This window comes from Oncorhynchus keta, chromosome 5 (assembly GCF_023373465.1).
Source record: "Oncorhynchus keta strain PuntledgeMale-10-30-2019 chromosome 5, Oket_V2, whole genome shotgun sequence".
Lineage (NCBI taxonomy): Eukaryota > Metazoa > Chordata > Actinopteri > Salmoniformes > Salmonidae > Oncorhynchus > Oncorhynchus keta.
Window position 1 is genome coordinate 23,594,126 of NC_068425.1, and position 21,843 is coordinate 23,615,968.

Sequence of the window (21,843 nt, forward strand, 5' to 3'; positions counted from 1 at the left end):
CTTATGAAAAACACCAACATATGCGAAGTACAGTTATTGTTTTGAAGTTAAATAAGGCAATACATAAATACGTGAAATTGTATTTCATTTACATTGTAAGGGTGTCTTATTTCCATAAGGGTGTTTGTCCATCATACACATCACATATAAAGAGAAAATAAATAAAATATCAAATTCTAACAGGTAAACGGTATGTTTTTATTTAATTAAAATAGATAGCTATGTATATTATTTCATCAATTACCTTGTCACAAACACAAACAATGGTGAATTGAAATAAATTAATATTATGTAATTGCACATAATAAATAAATGGATAAATAATAGATTAAGGACATACTATCAACAACATAATGACAAAGAATCACAGTCATGAAAATAAATATGGCACAAGAAACACAATGAATAAATAAACAATATTAAATTAAAGTAATTTCAAAATATAATAAATTGTACAGCATTTGAGGTCATAAAGAGTTTATATCAGTTTCACTGATGAGCTACATGCAGGACACATTGATTCGCACTTTGCCTTACACAATTTAGTGTTTAGAAATCAATCTCTCATATCAGTAGGAGTGCCTGCTCTTTCATCCTCTATTTCTCCATCCTTCTCCATGGCACTGTCTTGGAGTCCACCTCTGAGCCGTTGTTTGAGGGCAGCTTCTATCAATTCACTGTAACACTGCAACACCATCTGTGATCAAAGAAGAAAGATAAACACAGATTAGGATTAAAACCAGTACCCTTCCAGTCACACTAACCATATCACAACCAATCTGTAACTCAAACACTTAGTTCTGTGGTCCTTTCTTTCCAGTCCCATTTTCACCTCTAAATCAGTCTTTCATTCAGCATTGCTACTGAATAGAGTTGAACTGCAGCTCCTGGCTGTAATACAAACAATATGTTGAGATATTTTCTGTAGAGATATTAGAGATACTGCTAGGCACTCACCAGGTCAGTCTGACACAGTTCTGCCAGTGTAGCACTCATATGACCCAGATGACCTGGACCCTTGTTGCCCAAACCCGAAGGGCAGAGTTCAGAGCTGCCGCAGCAACCAGGGATGGAGGGGCTCCCAGGAAACGGTAGTCACAGACACACATGGCAACCAGGGTGTCACTATGCCGACGCAGTGTGGAGAATAACTCCTCTGTATCTGTCTTTCCATCCTTCCTCTCCCCTACAGGGGGAAGGAAATGTGGAATGAAGTCCTGAGCGGTTACCACAGCAACGTCCCATCGAAGAGTTGCAAGGATGACACGTTCCATCTCCTTATGTTGAAAGGGCAAGAACATCAATATACATGTGTTTCTGTGTAAAAACATTTTCATTTAGTGTATATATAGCCCACTGAATACAATGCATATAATAATACAGAGATGGTTTGCATTCACAAGGTCCCCATATTGTCACATACAGAGTTTTGAAAGTGTCTCTCCTCAATATCAAAATGGTGACCTACCCGTATGTTGGAGGGCAGGAAGCTGTACTCAGCTGCAGCACAAAGAGAGTCAGCAGAGATTGTGTCACATTCTGTTAGTTTGGAGGCGATGAGGATGCAGGCTGCAGCCAGGCAGTAGGGTGAAACAGGGAGAGACAGGGAGGCAGACAGGAAGCGGTCCAACATAGAGACAGACAGGGGAAACACTGTTTCGTCACAGCCACGCTCACAGCATACCTAGTAGAGAGACCAACAGGAGAGAATCAATTAGTGCCTCATCACAGTACACCAAAGACATTTATGTGGGGAAAAAAGAGATGAAAATGGAATCCAGAGAATGAAAGTTCATACTTCCATAGCCCACTTGGCGAGCTCCTCTCTGCGCTCCGGCTCTCTCTGGATGAGGGCGACGTAGAGGGCGGAGGGCAGATATCTCTCCTCCACCTGTAGCAGCCTCTGGATGATCCGCTGCCCAGACACACTGGGGTCCCAGGGGGCCCGGAGCTGTGACTGGCCCCTGGCCTGGCCCTGCTGGGCTCCCTGACCTTGCTGGCCTCGGACTTCCTCCTCACACCACAGAGACACAGACACAGACATCCCTCAGCTCAGCCCACACACAACTACCTAGGTGGGTTTGTGTTCCTCTCGGTCCAGAAAGTGGGATACAACAAGTCAATGTTACTCTGTCAGTGTAAGGAGAGAGAATGTAGGACCAATGTGTGTGCTGAAAATCTGCAACTAATCCAACTCAATTAAACCCTCTTCTTGTCACTGCTATGTTGGATGTCCTTTTATTTCCTCGCCCTTCTTTATGTGTGTGTTCCTGTGTGGCGCTTGTGAATCGAACCTCCTCTGGCTGGGTTTTATACCCCTCGGAGAAAGAAAATGACATAGAGGGTGTGGTGAAGAGGGAATGAAAGAGAAAGAGGGTGGTAACATAGTGACTGACATAAAATAATAAAAAGACAACAATGCTGTCTGTACAACAATTGCATCAACAGGTGGAGAGAGGGAGAAAATAGAGAAGGAGAGAGAGGGAGGGGAGGAGGAGAGGGTGCAGACAAGAGGGGAGGGGCCCGCAGGGACAGGGCAACAGCTTGCCCCCAACAGTGAAAAAGAGAAGGGGAGAAAGGGAGAGAAGGGAGAAAAAAGGTCATCTACAAACTCTGACAATCGGAATGGATAACATGAGGAGTAGGTTGTTTGTTGACAATATTAAAGGGGAAAGAGAAAAGATGGAAATATATCTTCTCAAACTGAAAGTTCCAAATTCTTTCCCATTAAATAATATAAACTGTATAGAGAAATTAGAGATTATAATTGCAGTTAATTGGAAAAGCAACGTGAGGGTTTATGCAGTGTTGAATGGTTGCATTTTTACAAAATCCTTTTGTAAACTTTTTTGCCCTGACCTGTTTGTAGCTACACATAATTTATTGTGCTACAAACTAATATATGAATAAAGATTTCCGTACTCTAAATATCTAACTTTTGGCATGAAACTCTCTCTCTAGTGCCCAGAACTCTCTGAGGAATCTCATTGTCAAAGCAACCTGTGTCCAGTCACTCCCCCCCAGCCTGTAGCAATCTGCTCCCCTGTTTAAAGAGCAGTGAATCCACTAGGGGAGGACAGGGTGAGGTATGAGCAACAGACAGTAGAGCAGGCAGGTCAATGAGCCGTATTGTCTCCTTTACAAATCAGTGTCAGACACCAGCCCCTGGCCTTCTGCTGGGTCCTCTCTCTCTCTGACACACACACACACCCTTCACACATTCACTGGACAGCAGACACACTCTCGCATGCTCCTCGGGGACTCCCTGACGGTCACAATGGGGTCACACTTACAAGTAGTGAATTCAGATTCTATTTGACACAGTGAGTCACACTACAGGTGGTTTAAAGGGACACACGAGGGCATATGTTTCACAGAGACATTTGGGAAGCACTGAAAATGAATCAATTACACACCTCTTGAATCAGCCTTAAAATATCATAAGACAAAAGCATAAATTAAGGTTATGTTGTATTTTTACTTGATTAAAGGGGAAATCTGCACATCAGAACCCAAAATACTAGCTTGTTTTATCCCAATGGTTGTAAACAAAGTAAATGCAAACAAACATGGTTAAAACTATCATATTGATATCATGGATGGTCAGTCCTTGCATCCATAGCTCTTTCTTTGAATTTGAGAGTTGTTACATTTCTACAGCCCCATCCCTTAGCTTTTTCCCAAAACAGGGGCGGGGAGTCACTTATTGTTTCAACTGCTGATTGCTGCTTTAAATCAATCACTAATCAGACCTTCAAATAGATATGTTGTAATACAGTTGTTTTCTTTTAAAATAGTATCTATTTTATGCTAATGTTTAGCTGGAATGTATTTTGTGTTTCTCACTAACATTCACTGTGGAAAGTCATAGCATAATTTCTGAGTCCTTTTGTTGAATCTCTTCGAAGTCAAGAGATTTCATTGCTGAAATATTCCTCAATCACCCTTAATCATTAGTCATCTGTGTGTGTGTGGCTGCACATTTGCTGGAAAACCCCAAGAAGAATGCAAAAGGCATTCTTCTTTAGTAAGAGCACACTTATCTGGGACTTGAGATTTAAACCACAGACTTGATCTCCTCTGAGATCTCAAACACTCCAGATAAAACCCCCTCCAAGCGGTAACACAATCACAACAAGAGAGATTATCACCCCAACACACTGGGACCATTGTAGAATTAGAGGGGATGATGGCTGTTGAGAGAGACATCCATAAACAGTGATTGGATTAGCACTGAAAACAGATTGAGTTTGAATGAGAGCCAGAGTGAGTTTGGCTGTGGGAGTCAGAAGAGGTTAGGTCAGAAGAGAGAGAGGGCAGAGAGGGGCGTGGGGAAGAGAAACAGAGTGACAGATCGCCCGCCTGTTTAAGTACCCTGCTAAATTCATACATTGCAGCTGTATTCAAACTGAGACAGAGAGGGAAGGAGGGAGAGAGGGGGATGGAGAGACATGGACGACCCAGTCGGTCTTGAGAGGGGAGTGTGTTTCTCCCCTCATTTTCCACCTCATTGCCCGGGACAGTGGAGGACAGAGATCCTTTTCACCTCACAGACACCTGCTGACGGGGAGGGGAAGGGGGGTCTGCTCACTCAGTTAACACACTGCATAAACCATCCTACAGAACTGATAAACACTATCACTCAGAACTAAGTCAAACAACTAAGTGCTTTTGACAATTTTCTGGCAAATGAGCTGTGTTTTACACTTAGTTTTATTAGTTTACAACAATAACTACAGTGTAAACAAGAGTATCAAAACTCACAGACCATCTGACAAGACAATATTTGAATGAACCTTTACTTCAACAGGAAGTCATTAAGATCCAGGCCTCTTTTCCAAATGAGCGCTGCAGAACATAAAACACCATTAGTAAAATACAAAATGCAATCAATAAATAGTAATACAATCAAACAGTTACCCCACTTCAAAATACATATTTGTATTTTAGGTTTCCGGTAAATCTTTCATTGTTTGCATGTCGATCTCTCTCTTACACGTACTAGCATTACCATGTCTAAAACTTCATATGGAACTGAGATGAGGGAGAGGGCATGGACCAGTCACGCATTAAAATTCATGGGAGTGTTAGGATGAATAGTTTGGGAGGGTAGTGGAGGGTTAACAGAATTGGGGGGGGGGTCACACAGTCTGGTGGGAACATATGACTAGTAAACATCAGAAAAAAAGTCAATTTCACCAGTAATTGATTGTTTTTGTACCCTTTATTTGGTAAGATTCAGCAATTTCAGGTAAATGAAAATATTGTTATGACATAATACCGGTAGTTAAAAACCTTAAACATTATAGTACTGCATGTATAACACTCTAAGGCAGGCATTTTATAGTACTTGTAATGCTCTGTCAGTAAGATTATTCTTCATATTATATTTAGAATTACTTAGAGTGAGAAGGACAGCAATAGAGAGGAGAGCAACAGGGTGGAATTAATGCAGACCACAATGATACACCATTAAAAAGGGACAAATGTTCTGAGATAGAAAGACAGGGATAAAACAAACGAACAAACGAAGCATTTCACACAAAGAAGAATTTGGAACAAAAAAATGAAAAAAAGAAATTCTCACGAGACAGGTACATAAATATAAATGACTGGACATAACTTGGATTCACACAAAATGGGAAACAAAAAATATATTGCGGTATTTATATAAAGACAAAGCACTGCATATATAGACTGTTTCAATATTTTGGGATAGTTACATTCATGAAAAAAAAAAAAAAAAACTCGCCATTCAGTCTAATTCCTCATCTGTCAGAGATGGTAACAGTCTGCAACCCTCATCAGTACATTATCAAACTCTCTCTCCTATGCCCCAGATCATCCAACATACAATAAATGGCCAGTTTATTAGGTACACCACCCCATTCACAAAAATGGTTAGCTCCTACAGACAGTGAATGTCATGGCCTGCTATACAAAGCAGGCAGACAGGCATTCAGTTACTGTTCCATTGAATGTTAGAATGGGCAAAACAAGTGATGAGAGGTCAAAGGAGAATGGCAAGAATCATGCAAGCTAACAGGCAAATAAGAATCATGCAAGCTAAATACAACAGCGGTGTGCAGAAAGGCATCTTAAACCACTGAACTCTGGGTCCTTTTCACGGATGGGCTATTGCAGCAGACAGGCACACCGGGTTCCACTCCTATCAGTTAAAAACAAGAAAAAACAGCTCCAGTGGGCACGAGATCAACAACACTGGATAAATGAGGAGTGGAAAAACATAGCCTTGTTCGACAAATCACGATTCCTGTTGCATCATGCTGACGACAGAGTCAGGATTTGGTGTAAGCAGCAATGAGTCCATGGACCCATCCTGCCTGGTGTCAACGGTACAGACTGGTGGAGGGTAAAGTAATGGCATGGAAATGTTTTCCTTCGCACATGTTAGGTCCCTTGACATCAATTGAGCAACGTGTCCATGTCCCTAAGAATTCAAGCTGTTCTGGAGGCAAAAGGGTGTCCGACCCGGTACTAGATGGGTGAACCTAAAAATAAATGAAAAAAATAACTAAACTGGCCATTGAGCGTATATCTTGCTATATGAAACACCTCATATCGGTTAATGGCTTTCTCTCCTCATGTCAATCACCCTGTCCTTCAGAGTTATGGGTAGGTAGGGCGGGCGTGCTGCTGCAGCAGCAGTGCTGTTACTTGACTGGCTCGTTTCCGTAGCTGCTGCCTGTGATTGGCTGATAAGCTGCTGCGTCTCATGTGACTCTGATTCTGGGCTTGTCTCGTCATCAGGGCTGGGGAGAACGTACAGACCAATGACCTCCTGCACCTTCACCGGCAGCTCCTGAGAGACAGAAGGAATGGAGAGAGGAGAGGAGGTTAGATCAGTTAGATGACAATACACAATATGTTAAATATATCTTGTCCAAATGAATGTATCCTCCTCTAAGATATTTCCTACTTTGCAGCAGGCCAGCTGTAGGTAGTTAGCTTCTGCTCCTCGTAGGACTGTCTGCAGATCCAGCTTCATGGTCAGTTCATTGATGTGCTGCACATAGATACACATACACAGTCCTTAGTACTGTACATACAAACAAAAAGACAACATCATTAAGAAAAATAACTTCAAACACATTTCCAACAAACCTTCAAAATAGTGTTGAAGTCGTGGTCAGAGCCGATGAATTCCCCCCTCTGTGATTCCAGAATGGAAGCGGCCATCAGCAGATGGAAGTTTTCACAGGGCAGACGAGTCCAAAGAACCTAGTACAGAACAGTGCGCTCACTGTGTGTTTACTTACATATATTGTAAAACGAAGGGTGTTTTTTCCATATAGTGTGTAGAGCCTAGGCTACATGCAAGTGTTTCTAATGAGTAGTATCCACCCACTCACCTCCCAAAGGGACAGGATGTCCTCGAAGGAGAACTCTCTCTTAAACCAGATCAGTAACCAACGGAAACAGAAGCACAGAGAGCCACTGTCCTGGGAGTCTGAAAGAGAGACAACATAATAACATAACAATGTGAAGAATTTACTATGTCAATCGATTACGCATCCAGGTAGTTACATAACACAACTTGAGTTAAGGTAAAATATAATTGGCTGATTGGAGAATTGACTGCCTGATGAATGTCTACCTCACTGAGTAATAACACATTTGAGTTATGGTGAAGTGTGAGAGAAACACAGTAACTGAGTGATAGTCATTGTTTACCCAGGTAGTCAAGGAGCTCAGGGTCCAGAGCCTTCATCAGCAGGCTGAGCTGAAGGAGCTGTTGCTTCATGGCCTCCTGAGACTCCTCAAAGTTCTGGTGCTGAGGGCCCGAGAGAGAGAGAACTTTAAAATAGTGTATAAATGTATAATGCTATGTTTTAACACTCTTATGTGGTAATATATGAGTATTTAACAAGAGAGTAAGGTGCTTACCACCATCTCCATAAAACCTGTCAGACACCAGAAGGACTCCACTTCGTTCTGAGTGACAAAAAGGAGAGGAGCCAAGAGGTCACTCATCCCCTGGACATAGCCTGCAGGGAGAGAAAGAGAGAGACAACAGGAACCACAAGGAGAGTCAGGTGTGAGATATTGATAATAAATAAAGTTGAAATGTGATACAATGGCTTTGAACTTTCAAGTGTAAGAACAAGGGGAGTGGCTTACCCAGATCAAAGTTGAACATGCAGTATGTCATCAGCACGTCATTGAGAAGAGTCAGGCCTGGGTTGTCATTGCCAGAGAAGAAGGTGTTGTGTCTGTCCGTCCGACTCACGTCCCTTTCTGTCCAATCAAAACAACATGAACAGATAAGTAACAAATCATAAAATGTGTCAACCAATGAAGCGTGAGATCATGTTTAACAGACAGCAACACCAACCTATCAGGCTGCGGTATCCTCTGAGGAGGAGTTCCTCATCTCCTGCTCTTCACTGACTGACTTCCACTGAACCTTCATTCTGAAATACTCATCTCTGAAGACAAGAGAAACACAGAGGGGTTGAGGAGATGAATTTACTCACTCCCGTTTAGACAACAGTCCCAGTCTGTGATAAGAGAGCCATAACAAGCGAGGAAGATAATAAGAGACTAACGTTTTCATCCTCAGAATGTCCTCCCTCTCTTTCACAGTACTATTCCAGGGATAGAAACCCAGCAGAAACTTCCACACGTCCTTCCTCAGGGATGGTGTGATACCCTAGGAGAGGGAAAAGAGGGATGGTTTGAATGACATGGTGTAGACAACTTACAGCAAAACACATTTGGATGGAAGATGGTGTCCGGTGTTCTTTACAAGAGAGGAATTATACTGTAAGGTCTTACCCCCCTGAAGACCAGCTCTTTGATTTGCTGTGGGTCCTTCACACGCCCCTCTGGATCCAGGAACTCCTCCCATTTGTCGAGAGGCTGTCCCCTGGTTACGTCTGGTTTAGGGCCAAGCTCCACCCCCTGGTGCCACCAAAAAGAAAACTCTCACCACTGATATCGCCATCCGTATGTTAACGCCAACATCTGGATGATATCGCCATCCGTATGTTAACGCCAACATCTGGATGCTATCGCCATCCGTATGTTAACGCCAACATGTGGACAATATCGCCATCCGTATGTTAACGCCAACATCTGGACGATATCGCCATCCGTATGTTAACGCCAACATCTGGACGATATCGCCATCCGTATGTTAACGCCAACATCTGGACGATATCGCCATCCGTATGTTAACGCCAACATCTGGATGATATCGCCATCCGTATGTTGCACGCCAACATCTGGACGACGATATCGCCATCCGTATGTTACGCCAACATCTGGACGATATCGCCATCCGTATGTTAACGCCAACATCTGGACGATATCGCCATCCGTATGTTAACGCCAACATGTGGACAATATCGCCATCCGTATGTTAACGCCAACATCTGGACGATATCGCCATCCGTATGTTAACGCCAACATCTGGACGATATCGCCATCCGTATGTTAACGCCAACATCTGGACGATATCGCCATCCGTATGTTAACGCCAACATCTGGACGATATCGCCATCCGTATGTTAACGCCAACATCTGGACGATATCGCCATCCGTATGTTAACGCCAACATGTGGACGATATCGCCATCCGTATGTTAACGCCAACATCTGGACGATATCGCCATCCGTATGTTAACGCCAACATCTGGATGATATCGCCATCCGTATGTTAACGCCAACATGCGGACGATATCGCCATCCGTATGTTAACGCCAACATCTGGACGATATCGCCATCCGTATGTTAACGCCAACATCTGGATGCTATAAAGTGAGGTCCTCTTCTCCATCTACTCCACAGATGTCAGGGCTAGTGATGAGTTTACATCTTCAACCCCCCCCCACTTACACAGGTGATGAGCTCAAAGCCTGGTTCGTCGTCAGCTGAGGGGGGCCCATGGTGGTCCTGAGGGCCACGGGGGTGGAAGGGGGAATCTGGTGGTCGTAGAGCCCCTCTGAAGAAATTGGTGACCTTGGAGAATCCCCCAAAGGTGGTGGCATAAGGGTCCTGGATAAACCTCTGGAAACAAAGAGATTCATATAATTATAAACACACACATTAAACCTTCTCAGAGAATAGCACACACAAAACACAAGACTTACAGAGACGAGGTCGGAGCTTCCATCGTCAAAGAGGTGCAGCTCATCAAAGGACTGAGAGAGAGCCCCAGAGTCATGGGGATACGCTAGGAAGAGACGACCATCTACAGGTGATCTAAAACAACAGAAAAACACAGTCAGGCAGATAGTAAGAGACACAGACAGTGACAGAGAAGATATAGAAGCTCAGAATAAAAGAAAATGTTAGCAAGAAGGAGAGAGAGAAAATATGAAAAAGACACTTCAAAATATATGTAGTAAGGGGGTTGGGTACAACAGATGCTAAACTCTACTGTTCAGATTCCAGTTAAATGCCAGTGAAATGCCTTGAATTCCTCTGAGGCATTGATCGGAGAGAGAGAGGGAGGGAGAGCTGGCTGTCTGCTGCTACTCACGGGGCCAGGATGATGTAACGCTGCATGGCCCTCAACAGCTCCCTGGTGCCCCCCCTGTGGAAGTGTAGAGGAGGGAGGGGGTGGCCACCCCTGCTGGTAAAAACTAGAAAGTTACGGCCCAGGGAGAAACGGGACCGTCGCAGAGAGTACAGCTCCGACAGAGGCAGGGAGAACGACCACTGGCCTGGGAACAGAGGGGGAGACATCAACATCAAGAATAGCACTATACACTTGCTGCAAACACACTTGTGAGTATAGCCCAGTATGAGAACTACAAACGCAGAAGGCAAGTTATAAAAGTTTACGTACTTGTCTCTTTAACGGGAGGGTGCTCTCTGACTTGGTCTCTCTTCACTGTGCTGATGACTGCCCAGTCTGGCTCGTAGCCAGGGTCAAAGTTGGTGTCCTCCACCCCTCCTTCTCCATCCTAACAGGAAGACAGGCCGTTATTAAAGAACATGAAGAAAACAGAGTGATGTGTGTTACTAGTGTATTAAACAAGCGCTCACCTTTTTAGTGTAGAATACAGCAGCCGCATTGCGGCCCTCGTCCTCTAGTGCGCTCCACTCCAAAGCTGGCTCCCCACCCTGTAAACATAGACAAACACCTTAGTCTAGTCCAGAATAATGTGTGATAGCCTAACACGAAGAAGAAAGGACATCCTGTATATGATCTATAGGCCTTGACTAAAGGAAACAAAACAAAGTTACTGATGACAAAGACTTCCACTACAGGGATGAGTACACTTTGAATATGACCAGAATTGGTTTTCAATCAACCAATAGTAGCATTTTTATTTTTACCCCTTTTGCGTGATATACAATTGGTAGTTACAGTCTTGTCCCGTCGCTGTAACTCCTGTACGGACTCGGGAGAGGCCATGCGTCCTCCGAAACATGACCCCGCCAAGCCGCACTGCTTCTTGACACACTGCTCGCTTAACCCAGAAGCCAGCCTCACCAACGTGTCGGAGGAAACACCATCCAGCTGGCGACCGATGGCAGCGCGCATGTGCCCGGCCCATCACAAGGAGTAGCTAGAGCGCGATAGGACAAGGACATCCCAGCCAGCCACACCCTCCCCTAACCCAGTCGACGCTGGGCCAATTGTGCGCCGCCTCATGGTTTCTCACGGTCACGGCTGGCTGCGACACAGCCTGTGATCGAACCCAAGTCTGCAGTGACGCCACTAGCACTACGATGTAGTGCCTTAGATCGCTGTGCCACTCGGGGGGCAATATTTTCATATACAGTGAGCTCCAAAAGTATTGGGACAGTGACAATGTTGTTGTTGTTGTTTTGGCTTTCTACTCCAGCACTTTGGACTTGAAATTATACAATTATGAGTTAGAAAGTTATCATACCCCCCAAGACATACTAACCTCTCACCATTAAAGTAACAGGAAATGTTAGCATTTTTGAGGGGATATGATATGTATGCCTCTAACTTTCTCACTCATCATTATTCACAACTCATTAACGATTATCCGTGATCATAGTAGCATCCACAATAATGTGAGGTGCTTAGAAACATATTGTATTCTTATTTACAATTAAAAGTGACTCCAAAATGACAAAATACATTATTTACATTATTCTATTGGGCACAAAATCTGAATCTAATCTGAAACACAAGCAAAACAAACAGTAAATGCATCCAATAAGTTTGTAGGTTCACAAGCTTAATGTATGTATGATTGTAATTAATGTAATGATTGCATGCTAGGAATATGGGACCAAATACTAAAATGTTGACTACTTTAATACACACAAGTGAATTTCTCCCAATACTTTTGTATCTCCTAAGCAGGTGAAAATAGCCTCAAATGAAAGCTGACAGAGTCTGCACCTTAACCTCATATTCAATGTATCATTTCAAATTCAAAGAGCTGGAGTACAGAGCCAAAACAACAATAAATGTGTCACTGTCCCAATACTTTTGGATGGGTGGGTATAATTTGTGGAAGGTTCCAACAGGAATCGGTCCCAAAAACATTGCAAATAACAAAGTTGCCAACAAACAACGCATACAAAGTTGTATAGTGGCAGAAAAAGATACCGGGTAGGGAGTGGGCTATTTTAAAGTTTTTCCACTTACCACATTTTTTACAAAAAATGTCTGTCCTCACTCTGGTAGTCTAGGGACAAACATTAAGTATAAGCTACGTGGTGAGCTGATGCCTATTCGGCAGATAGTTAGCTAGGTGAATTGATCATGCTACTTTGTATGCATTGTTTGTTGGCAACCTCCTTGTAAATTACTTAGTTTTTGGACAGATTCCTTTCGGAACGTTCCACAAATTATACCCACCCCTTTTGGAGCTCACTGTAAATATGGTGTCTATGGGAGAAGCCCAACTTACCCGTTCCACTATACGGATGAATCCTGGGATTGTGGTGTCCTGGTTGCTCCTCTTGGCATTGGTGTGAAGGTAAACCCCTCCTTCTCAAACACCAGCTGTGTGACAAAACAACATATGCTATTAATAGAATATAATTTGCTGTGAAAACTAATGGCAAAATGTCATGTCATGGATTCCAGTGCAATGAATCAGAAAGTGTGATAGAGTGGGAATAGGGTGGGGAATGACAATCATATGACATCCCAAAGAGGATGAGTTTGCGGACTTTACTGTAGCCTACAAAATAGAGTCACATGAACACTATGAGTCACTCACACAGTGATTCCACCTGTGTGCCTGCCAGGGGGTTCTCCCAGGTAGTGTCTGGTACTGGTACTCCCTGTCTATAGCTCCATTCCTGTGCATTTTATTCCTCTTATGTTACCATTTTATTTTTAAACTCGGCATTGTTGGGAAGAGCTAGTAAGCAAGCGTTTCACGGTAAAGTCTACACCAATTGTATTCGTCGCATGTGACAAATAACACTTGATTTGTGTCTACTGCAGCTCAGAATCGAATTACCCTACTGGACTTAAACTGACTGAACCCAATTGGATAGATCTAGCTAGCTTCCATACAAATACAATATACCATCATATCTATCCTGAATATTAACCGAAATGTATAATCAATAATAATTTGCCAGATGTGACATAAATTCAGGTGAAATATTACATAAGCCATCCTCCACCAACGAACTGCTCAAACGTTTAGTTAGTTAGATACTGTAATCACATTCACAAGGAAGTTTACAATGCTAATTCTATGGAATGGGATCCTCGGCCTCGGGACCCTTTCTTCACTGTAAACAGGTCTAACTACTACTAGTAGCTGTTAGAGAACAAGCAGTGCTTATTGCTTTACATATTGAAGTCTGCCGTGGAAAATAGCACAGCTATGATGATATTTCTCGTGACTAATTTATTGAACAAGTAATATTTCACAGATAGCAAATATCCATTTAATCTGGAAATAATTATGAAGCTAGCTTGTTTGTTGTTATAACGTTAGCTAACTGTTACTGTAGTTACGTCAGCTTCCCCAAATATCACACGACTTTGTTGTGAAGGTGATAGTCAAGCTACAATTGGTGATAACCGAGTTTATTTAGTTAGCGGCCCTTTAATACAGACCGAATCAACCAGACGAAGACAAAACTTCAATTTCAATATATTGCGCTTACCTTGTGACTAGTCTCAGCCTTTGGCTCCATTATTCTTCCACTAGCCTTTTTTTCCAAAACAAATGTCGTCAGAAAGAAGACTTCCGCCTACATAGACTGCACGGTCTATGTTATACGTAAGGCAGGTTGTCAGGAACATCAACCAATCATATGTGGTGGCATGTCTAAATTGGAATAGATACCGCGTTCAAAACAACAGGGAACTCAGAACTCGGAAATGTCCGACTTCCGACTTCAGTGCGTTCAAAACAACAGGGAACTCGGAAAAAACAATAGAACAGTTATCCAACTCGGGAAGTCGGGCTTCTTTCTCGAGCTCCGACTTTCCGACCACCGATGTCAGGATTTGACGTATTTTCCCAGTTGTTTTTAACGTGGCAAGAGTACCACGGTTGGAATCATAATGCCCATAAACCCTAGTGGTCAAAGCGGGAAATTGTTCCAATCTTTTTTCCACCATTGATAAATCACCTTAAAACACAGTTATCAAAACGTCACACCAGGGTAATCCTAAATGGCATTTGTAGTTCTTTATAATAGCCTCATTAGCGTTTGCTTTTTTTTTGGGGTAAATACAGGCGAAAATATTGATAAATCACCTTGTCCTAGAGAGATTCACACAGTTATCAAAACGTCACACCAGGTGGTGTGACGTTTTGATAAAAATGATGTGACGTTTTGATGAAATATTTCATTTAGGATTACCCTGGTGTGACGTTTTGATAACTGTGTGAATCTCTCTAGGACAAGGTGACTTATCAATATTTTCGCCTGTATTTACCCCCCAAAAAGCAAACGCTAATGAGGCTATTATAAAGAACTACAAATGCCATGATGATCTGGACAAGACTGCTGAATTGAGGCAAAGGTAAGAATCTCTGGATTAACTATCTAAATGTAGTAATTAATAAATTGGCTAAAATGGATTTAAATGTCTTTAAATGGACAATTCTGTGAACTGTCTTGACACAATACCTGTTAACAAGGGTGTCAGCAAGCGATGATGTGCAGGAGCTTGCAGGGATTTGTAGTTTTGCATGATGTCCACCTTGATGGTAATTAGCATTTTCGAATCTGAGAGTAAATAGAGCCGAATATACTGATAAGTCTCCTGTCCGAGGTTTACATGATTATCAAAACGTCACGCCAGGGTAAGCCTACACGAACACAGCCCTTATGTGTTTCGTTTTTCCACCAAATTAATGGTGGAAAAACGATTGGAACCATTTCTCTGTTTGACAACTAGGTTTTATGTGTATTCAAATCAAATTGGTCACATATATATATTTAGCAGATGTTATTGCGGGTGTAGCGAAATGCTTGTGTTCCTAGCTCCAACAGTGCCATAGTATCGAACAATACACACATCTCAAAGTAACATAATGGAATGAAGAAATATATGAATATAACGACGAGCAATGTCGAAGTGGCATTGACTAGAATTTATTTATTGATTTTTTTTCTTTAACCTTTATTTAACTAGGCAAGTCAGTTAAGGACAAATTCTTATTTACAATCACGGCCAAACCCGGACGACGCTGGGCCAATTGTGCGCCGCCCTATGGGACTCCCAATCACAGCCGGTTGTGATACAGCCTGGATTTGAACCAGGCGTCTGTAGTGACGCCTCAAGCACTGAGATGCAGTGCTTTAAACCGCTGGAATACAGTATATACATATGAAATTAATAAAGCAGTATGTAAAAAATATGAAAGTGACCAGTGTTCCATTATTAAAGTGACATGTGATTCAATGTACATAGGGCAGCAGCCTCTAAGGTGCAGGGCAGGGTACTGGCTGGAGGCCAGCTATTGATGGCTATTTAACAGTTTGATGGCCTTGGGATAGAGGCATAGCGGTTGAACAGGCCATGTCTCGGGTGGTGGATGTCCTTGATGATCTTTTTGGCCTTCCTGTGCCATCGGCAGCGCCACTGGTGATGCTTTGGGCAGACCGCAGCACCCAGTGGAGAACCCTGCAGTTGCAGGCGGTGCAGTTGCCATACCAGGCAGTGATACAGCTGACGGGATGCTTTCAATTGTGCTTCTGTAGTTTGTGAGGGTCCTAGGAGCCTAGCCAAATTTCTTCAGCCTCCTGAAGTTGAAGAGATGCTGTTGCTTCTTCTTCACCAAATTGTCTGTGTAGGTGGACCATTTCAGATGATCAGTGATGTGTACATCGAGTAACTTGAAGCTTTATACACCTTCTCCACTGCGGTCCTATGGATGCGGGTGTGCTCCCTCTGCTTCTCCTGAAGTTCACAATCAACTCCTTTGTTTTGTTGATGTTGAGGAGAGGTTATTTTCTTGGCACCACTCTGCCAGGGCCCTCACCTCCTCCCTGTAGGCTGTCTCTTTATTGTGGGTAATCAGGCCTACTACTGTTATGGCACCTCCACCGTGGGGCTCTATTCTTGCAATATTTGTCAGTTTCATGTAATTATGAAAATGGCAGTTTATTAGGCATCAGTGGTGGTAATGAACATCCCAATGTGAATAGTGAAACACTTCTAACAAATGTGTGAGTGACAGTGAGTGTCCTGGTGCTGCCACCAATGTAGCAAAGAACAGAAAAATCACACCGAAAAACAGAAGTGGTTAGGACAGAGAGAATTTAGACAGGGAGGCTGATGAAGGCGGCAAGTGGTTGTTGTTATCTGTCTTCTCAAAGTTGCATCCCAGTTTTAGTACCCCCGTGTGGCACAGGGGTGTAAGGCACTGCATCTCAGGGCTAGAGGTGTCATTACAGACTCTGGTTCGATTCCAGGCTGTATCACAACCAGTCGTGATTGGGAGTCCCATAGGGCGGTGCACATTTGGCCCAGTGTCGTTAGGGTTTGGCCGGGGTAGGCTGTCATTGTAAATAAAAATGTGTTCTTAACTGACTTGCTTAGTCAAATAAAAATGTAACGTTTTACTCTCCTCTCTTTTCCTTAATCTGCACTGCAAAATTAGAAGATAGTTTAGGTGGGAATAATATGGAGATTGAAAAGCCTACCAAAAGCATTTGCTTCCACCTGTCAAGCTATCCATCATGTCAGATCAGTGAGGATGAAGTAAATTATACCAGTAGAAGAAACCAATACAAACTATTGAGATGCAGCCAGCCCCAAGCGCGCGTCCAAAACAAGACGAGTACGAGCCCGCCCACAGTCACGTGTAAAACGTGCGTCTCGTCTAGCGTCTCTAAACAGCAACGTCGGAGCCTAGGGGAGACTATTCTTGAGAGATGAAGAATCAGACAAAGAGGGATAAAGAAACAATTAGAACTAGAAAAACGCTTGCAAAAGACGAAATAAGGAACTGAATGTGTAAGCTGACTTCTTGTTATTGCTGTTTATTTGTGTCTGTGTGTGCTAGTGTCTCTGCAAAGGCATGAAATGGAGGTGAACTGTGTTCATGTTGGGAGGAGAGTGCACAGGAGACCAGTTGGCTAGCATGTTAGCAAACAAACAGTCCGCAGTGCTTTCCTGGTAGTAATAATCACAGGGATGACATTTAGAAACGAGCTGGGTAAATCTAGAGCAGGCAGTCACCCCACAAGGTTTTGGCAGAGCCAGTTCGTATGCTAACGAATGCACGATATTGTGTGAGGGAGGAAGGGGGGACGACGACGCTGAGTTGCGACAGTTCGCGAGACGTAACGACAGGTGGACAACGTCTTCCCACGGTTAGCATAGGTCTATTTTGGAACATCCTCAAACTGCCACTGAGATATTATTGACCACTGAGATATTGACCATGAACTCAGACTGAAACAAGGCAGTCTGACATCAGAAAAGTTATATGGAATTGAAATGTATGTACAGTATTTGGATCTTGTGAATTTTACACTCAACTCAAGCATATATTTTGTAATCTAATTTCATGAAGTTTCATCATGCCTAATTTTAGGATATTATTATCTGAATTCTGGTTTAGTGATAATCTAAATAGTGCCTAGCTAGTGACATCAGCTAATATTGCTATAATGACTAACAATTCAAAAATAATTGGGGGCAACTCAAGCTTTATTTCTCCATTTTGTTTTTTCCAGGTAACAACAGCAACATTTTCGTTTCTCTCCCTAGTTCTCTCAGGCACACTGACATTAATAATATTAAACAATCACCTTGTGCCTCTGAAACCTGCTTTATAACAACTAAGGATAGTTTTATTCTTAGCTTAAACCAAACCAGCAATAGAAAAAGGATCCTAACGTTTCCTCAGATTAGCCAAAAGCAGATTCCAAAAACACAACAACGCTACAGCCTACAATCCAGTAAGAAAAAAAAGGTACATTTATCACAAGACCTGTTAACAAAAATATATATAGTATTTAATAAACTGCTGGCTGAGTCCTACAGGTGCCTGATTACACTAACCTAAACCATTTTAACTATTGATCAATAAAAACAGTTACAAAGCATCTATACATTCCATAAAAGCTAGCCCTAATAAATTAAACACATCCAACAGTCATTGGAAGTCCTGTTTACCCATCATGGCCTCCATCACCCAATCATCTGACCCGAGATCCCAGACAACCACAAAGAGAGCTGGCTGGCACTACTTGCCGCAGCGGAGGGATATTGTCAGAAGTCAGGCTGCGACCTGGCTATTCTTACAGCCTGTAAGAAGTTCTGGCCATCTGTAGTGGAGGGAGATGAGAGGAAAAGGGAGAGTGGCAGTGGCTTGCCTGCCGGAGGCCGGAAGTGGGATTTCTCCTATCACGTGTGGGGTCAGGGGGCTTTGGCTGAGTCTTCGCGGCGCTACGTGGACGACATTGCGGTGCTACACTCCACATCTATGCTAACGGCGCATAGATATACACGTCTGAGTGCAGGAGACGGAGGAGCTAAACTGGTAGTGGACATGCCCACTGACAGGGCGGTGAGTAGACTGACTGTCAGTCATTTTGTGCCATTCAATGTGGCTGTCATTCATAGTGCTGTGAGTGATCGTAAAGTTCTTAACTTCTCTTCCACAGGGCCTAACAGGTGAGGGTGGGGTGGGAACCATCAGCCCCAATACCACACTCTATTCGCAAAGCTACCCATCAATCTACCACTCCGGGGCTGTCATTGGCCAAGCTGCTGGGCAGCATGGGAATGGAGAGAGGGAGCGAGAGATGGCTGTGATGATAGAGGAGGCTGGACGAGGGAGAGACATTCCTGGAATTGGGGACTTAGAGGAAGAGTGTGAGGAAGAGGAGGACATGGACGAAAGGAGCCGTAATCTGAATGAGACTGCAGGTGAACACAGCTCTGTGGGACTATTTTTGTTTTTTAATCTTCAGGTCTGAATGACTTCCTAAATATTAATCTCTCTCTACTTCAGGAGTGTTTTCCATGGATGAGGACTCGCTGTCTCGTGACTGTGAACCATTCTTTGAGTCCGATGGAGAGGAGGAGAGCACTGATGGTGAGTGTATGTGTGTCGTAATATTAGTTAATGATGATCTAATGCTCTTAATATGTTCCTCCTCTCTGCTCCAGGCTCGTTAAGTGAGGACTGTCCTCCTCCCCCCCGCAGCATGGCCATGGGGCAGTCATTCTCATCCCGACACCCCAACCCCATGAACATGGCCCGCTCCCTCCCCGTGTCTGTTCCTGTGTGGGGCTTCAAGGGCAACAGACCCCACCAGGGAGAAGGCCACAGTGGGGAACGGGTCAGTCAACCTTCATTTAAAAACATACAGCTCACTTCCTCTCTGTCATTCTGACACACATACCCAGTAACTGTCTCTGTGTTGCAGGCTGGTGTAGCTGACCTGGATCATATTGCTGCCAGCATGAAGGCCCTGTTGGCCCCAGGAGCCAACGACGGAACAGAAATGTTTGGAGGACTACCTCGCCCTCGCCTCAACACGGGAGACTTCTCCCTCAAACACTGAGCCAAAGAAAGTGAGGGGATGAAGGAGTGAGAGAGAGTGCGTGGATGAAAGAGAGCTAATTGATTGGCTGGCAGGCGTAGAAGTACCCCAGTGTATTAGCTAATCACTAACCCCAAATTTGGTAGTAACAACAATAAACCCAGAGAGGATTAACTGACATAACATATGCTCGTATACACACTAATATCATTTTCAACACATTACCTTACACCCATAAACACTACAAGACAACTCACTACACACAAATTCAAATGTGCTCATAGTGACCCACTGTACTGACCAACATGGACACTAACATATTGAAATGTTTCTAACTGACACAGGTGTTGAATCTGTGGGACTTTGCCAAGTAGATTTGTGGAGGATGGGTCACTCTTCTAGAAATGGTTGGCTCTAGGGGGCTTTTTAACATGAAGCCTGTAGCTTTTCAAATTGTGAGTGAAGGGCACCATGTCTCCATGAAACATGCCTTTTTATACTTCTACCATGCCAATGAATGACTGACTGGTAGAATGATAGTACGTGTACAATCTCTGATATTCACACTATTATAATAATAATGTGTTGACTGTGAGAGCGAGAGAAAGCGGAGGAGGCGAACAGAGATGTATCTATCATCTCCCAACTTTTCAAAAGCAGATAAATGTTTTAATTTGAGTACCTGTATGGTTTAAATTAAGGAACAACATCTGTGAATCAGGCTGTTGGTTCTGACACTGAATATTATTTGGATGCAGTATAATGGCTGTCCTAGAGAGGGCAGTATTAGATTAAGTAATATCCTGAACAGAAATAAACACAACATGTAAAGTGTTGGTCCCATGTTAATGAGCTGAAATAAAAGGTCCCAAAAATGTTCCATATGTTACAAAAAGCTTCTCTCATTTTGTGTACACATTTCTTTACATCCCTGTTAGTGATCATTTCTCCTTTACCAAGACAATCCATCCACAGGTGTTAACTAAACAGCAATATAATTGATGTATCTTAACAGGTGCACATTGTGCTGGGGACAGTGAAAGGCAACTCTAAAATGTTTTGTTTTGTCACACAGCACAATGGCCACAGATGTCTCAAGTTGAGGGAGTGTGCAATTGGCATGCTGACTGCAGGAATGTCCACCAGAGCTGCTGCCAGAGAATTGAATCGTCATTTCCCTACCATAAGCCGCCGCCAACATAATTTTAGAGAATTTGATAGTACGTCCAACCGGCTTCACAATTGCAGACTTACATGTAACCACGCCAGCCCATGACCTCCACATCTGGCTCCTTCACCTGCAGGATCTTCTGTGACCGGCTACCCGGACAACTGATGAAACTGTGGCTTTGCAGAACCAAATAATTTATGTCACAAACCGTCTCGGGGAAGCTCATATGCATGCTTGTCATTCTCACCAGGGTCTTGACTAAAGTAGGTAAATGCTAACCTTCAACGGCCACTGGCACGCAGGAGAAGTATGCTCTTCACGGATTCATTTCGGTATCAACTATACCGGGCAGATGGCAGACATTGTGTATGGCGTCGTGTGGATGAGCTGATGTCAACGTTGTGAACAGAGTGCCACATGGTGGGGTTATTGTATGGGCAGGCATAAGCTATGGACCACAAACACACTTGCATTTTATCTAGGTCAATTTGAATGCATAGAGATACTGTGATGAGACCCTGAGGTCCATTGTCGTGCCATTCATCCACAGCCATGTTTCAGCATGAAAGTGCATGGCCCCATGTCACAAGGATATGTAAACAATTCCTGGAAGCTGAAAATGTCCCAGTTTTTCCATGGTCTGTATTCTCACCCGACATGTCACCCATTGAGTATATTTGGGATGCTCTGGATCGTGTACGACAGCGTGTTCCAGTTCCTGCCAATATC

At 43.3% G+C, this 21,843-nt stretch overlaps 3 pseudogenes across 1 annotated transcript; 1 reads left to right on the top strand and 2 right to left on the bottom strand.

Moving 5' to 3' along the window:
* Positions 1 to 556: 556 nt before the first annotated feature.
* Positions 557 to 2,185, bottom strand: LOC127930064 (G1/S-specific cyclin-D2-like; annotated as a pseudogene).
* A 3,953-nt stretch (positions 2,186 to 6,138) lies between these two features.
* LOC118384725 (TBC1 domain family member 17-like) lies at positions 6,139 to 15,156 on the bottom strand (annotated as a pseudogene).
* Positions 15,157 to 17,237: 2,081 nt separating this feature from the next.
* LOC127930063 (uncharacterized) lies at positions 17,238 to 20,827 on the top strand (annotated as a pseudogene). Its single transcript, XR_008136641.1, has 6 exons — positions 17,238 to 17,400; positions 18,126 to 18,961; positions 19,059 to 19,323; positions 19,409 to 19,492; positions 19,567 to 19,739; positions 19,827 to 20,827. The product of XR_008136641.1 is annotated as an uncharacterized LOC127930063 (transcript).
* Positions 20,828 to 21,843: the final 1,016 nt, after the last annotated feature.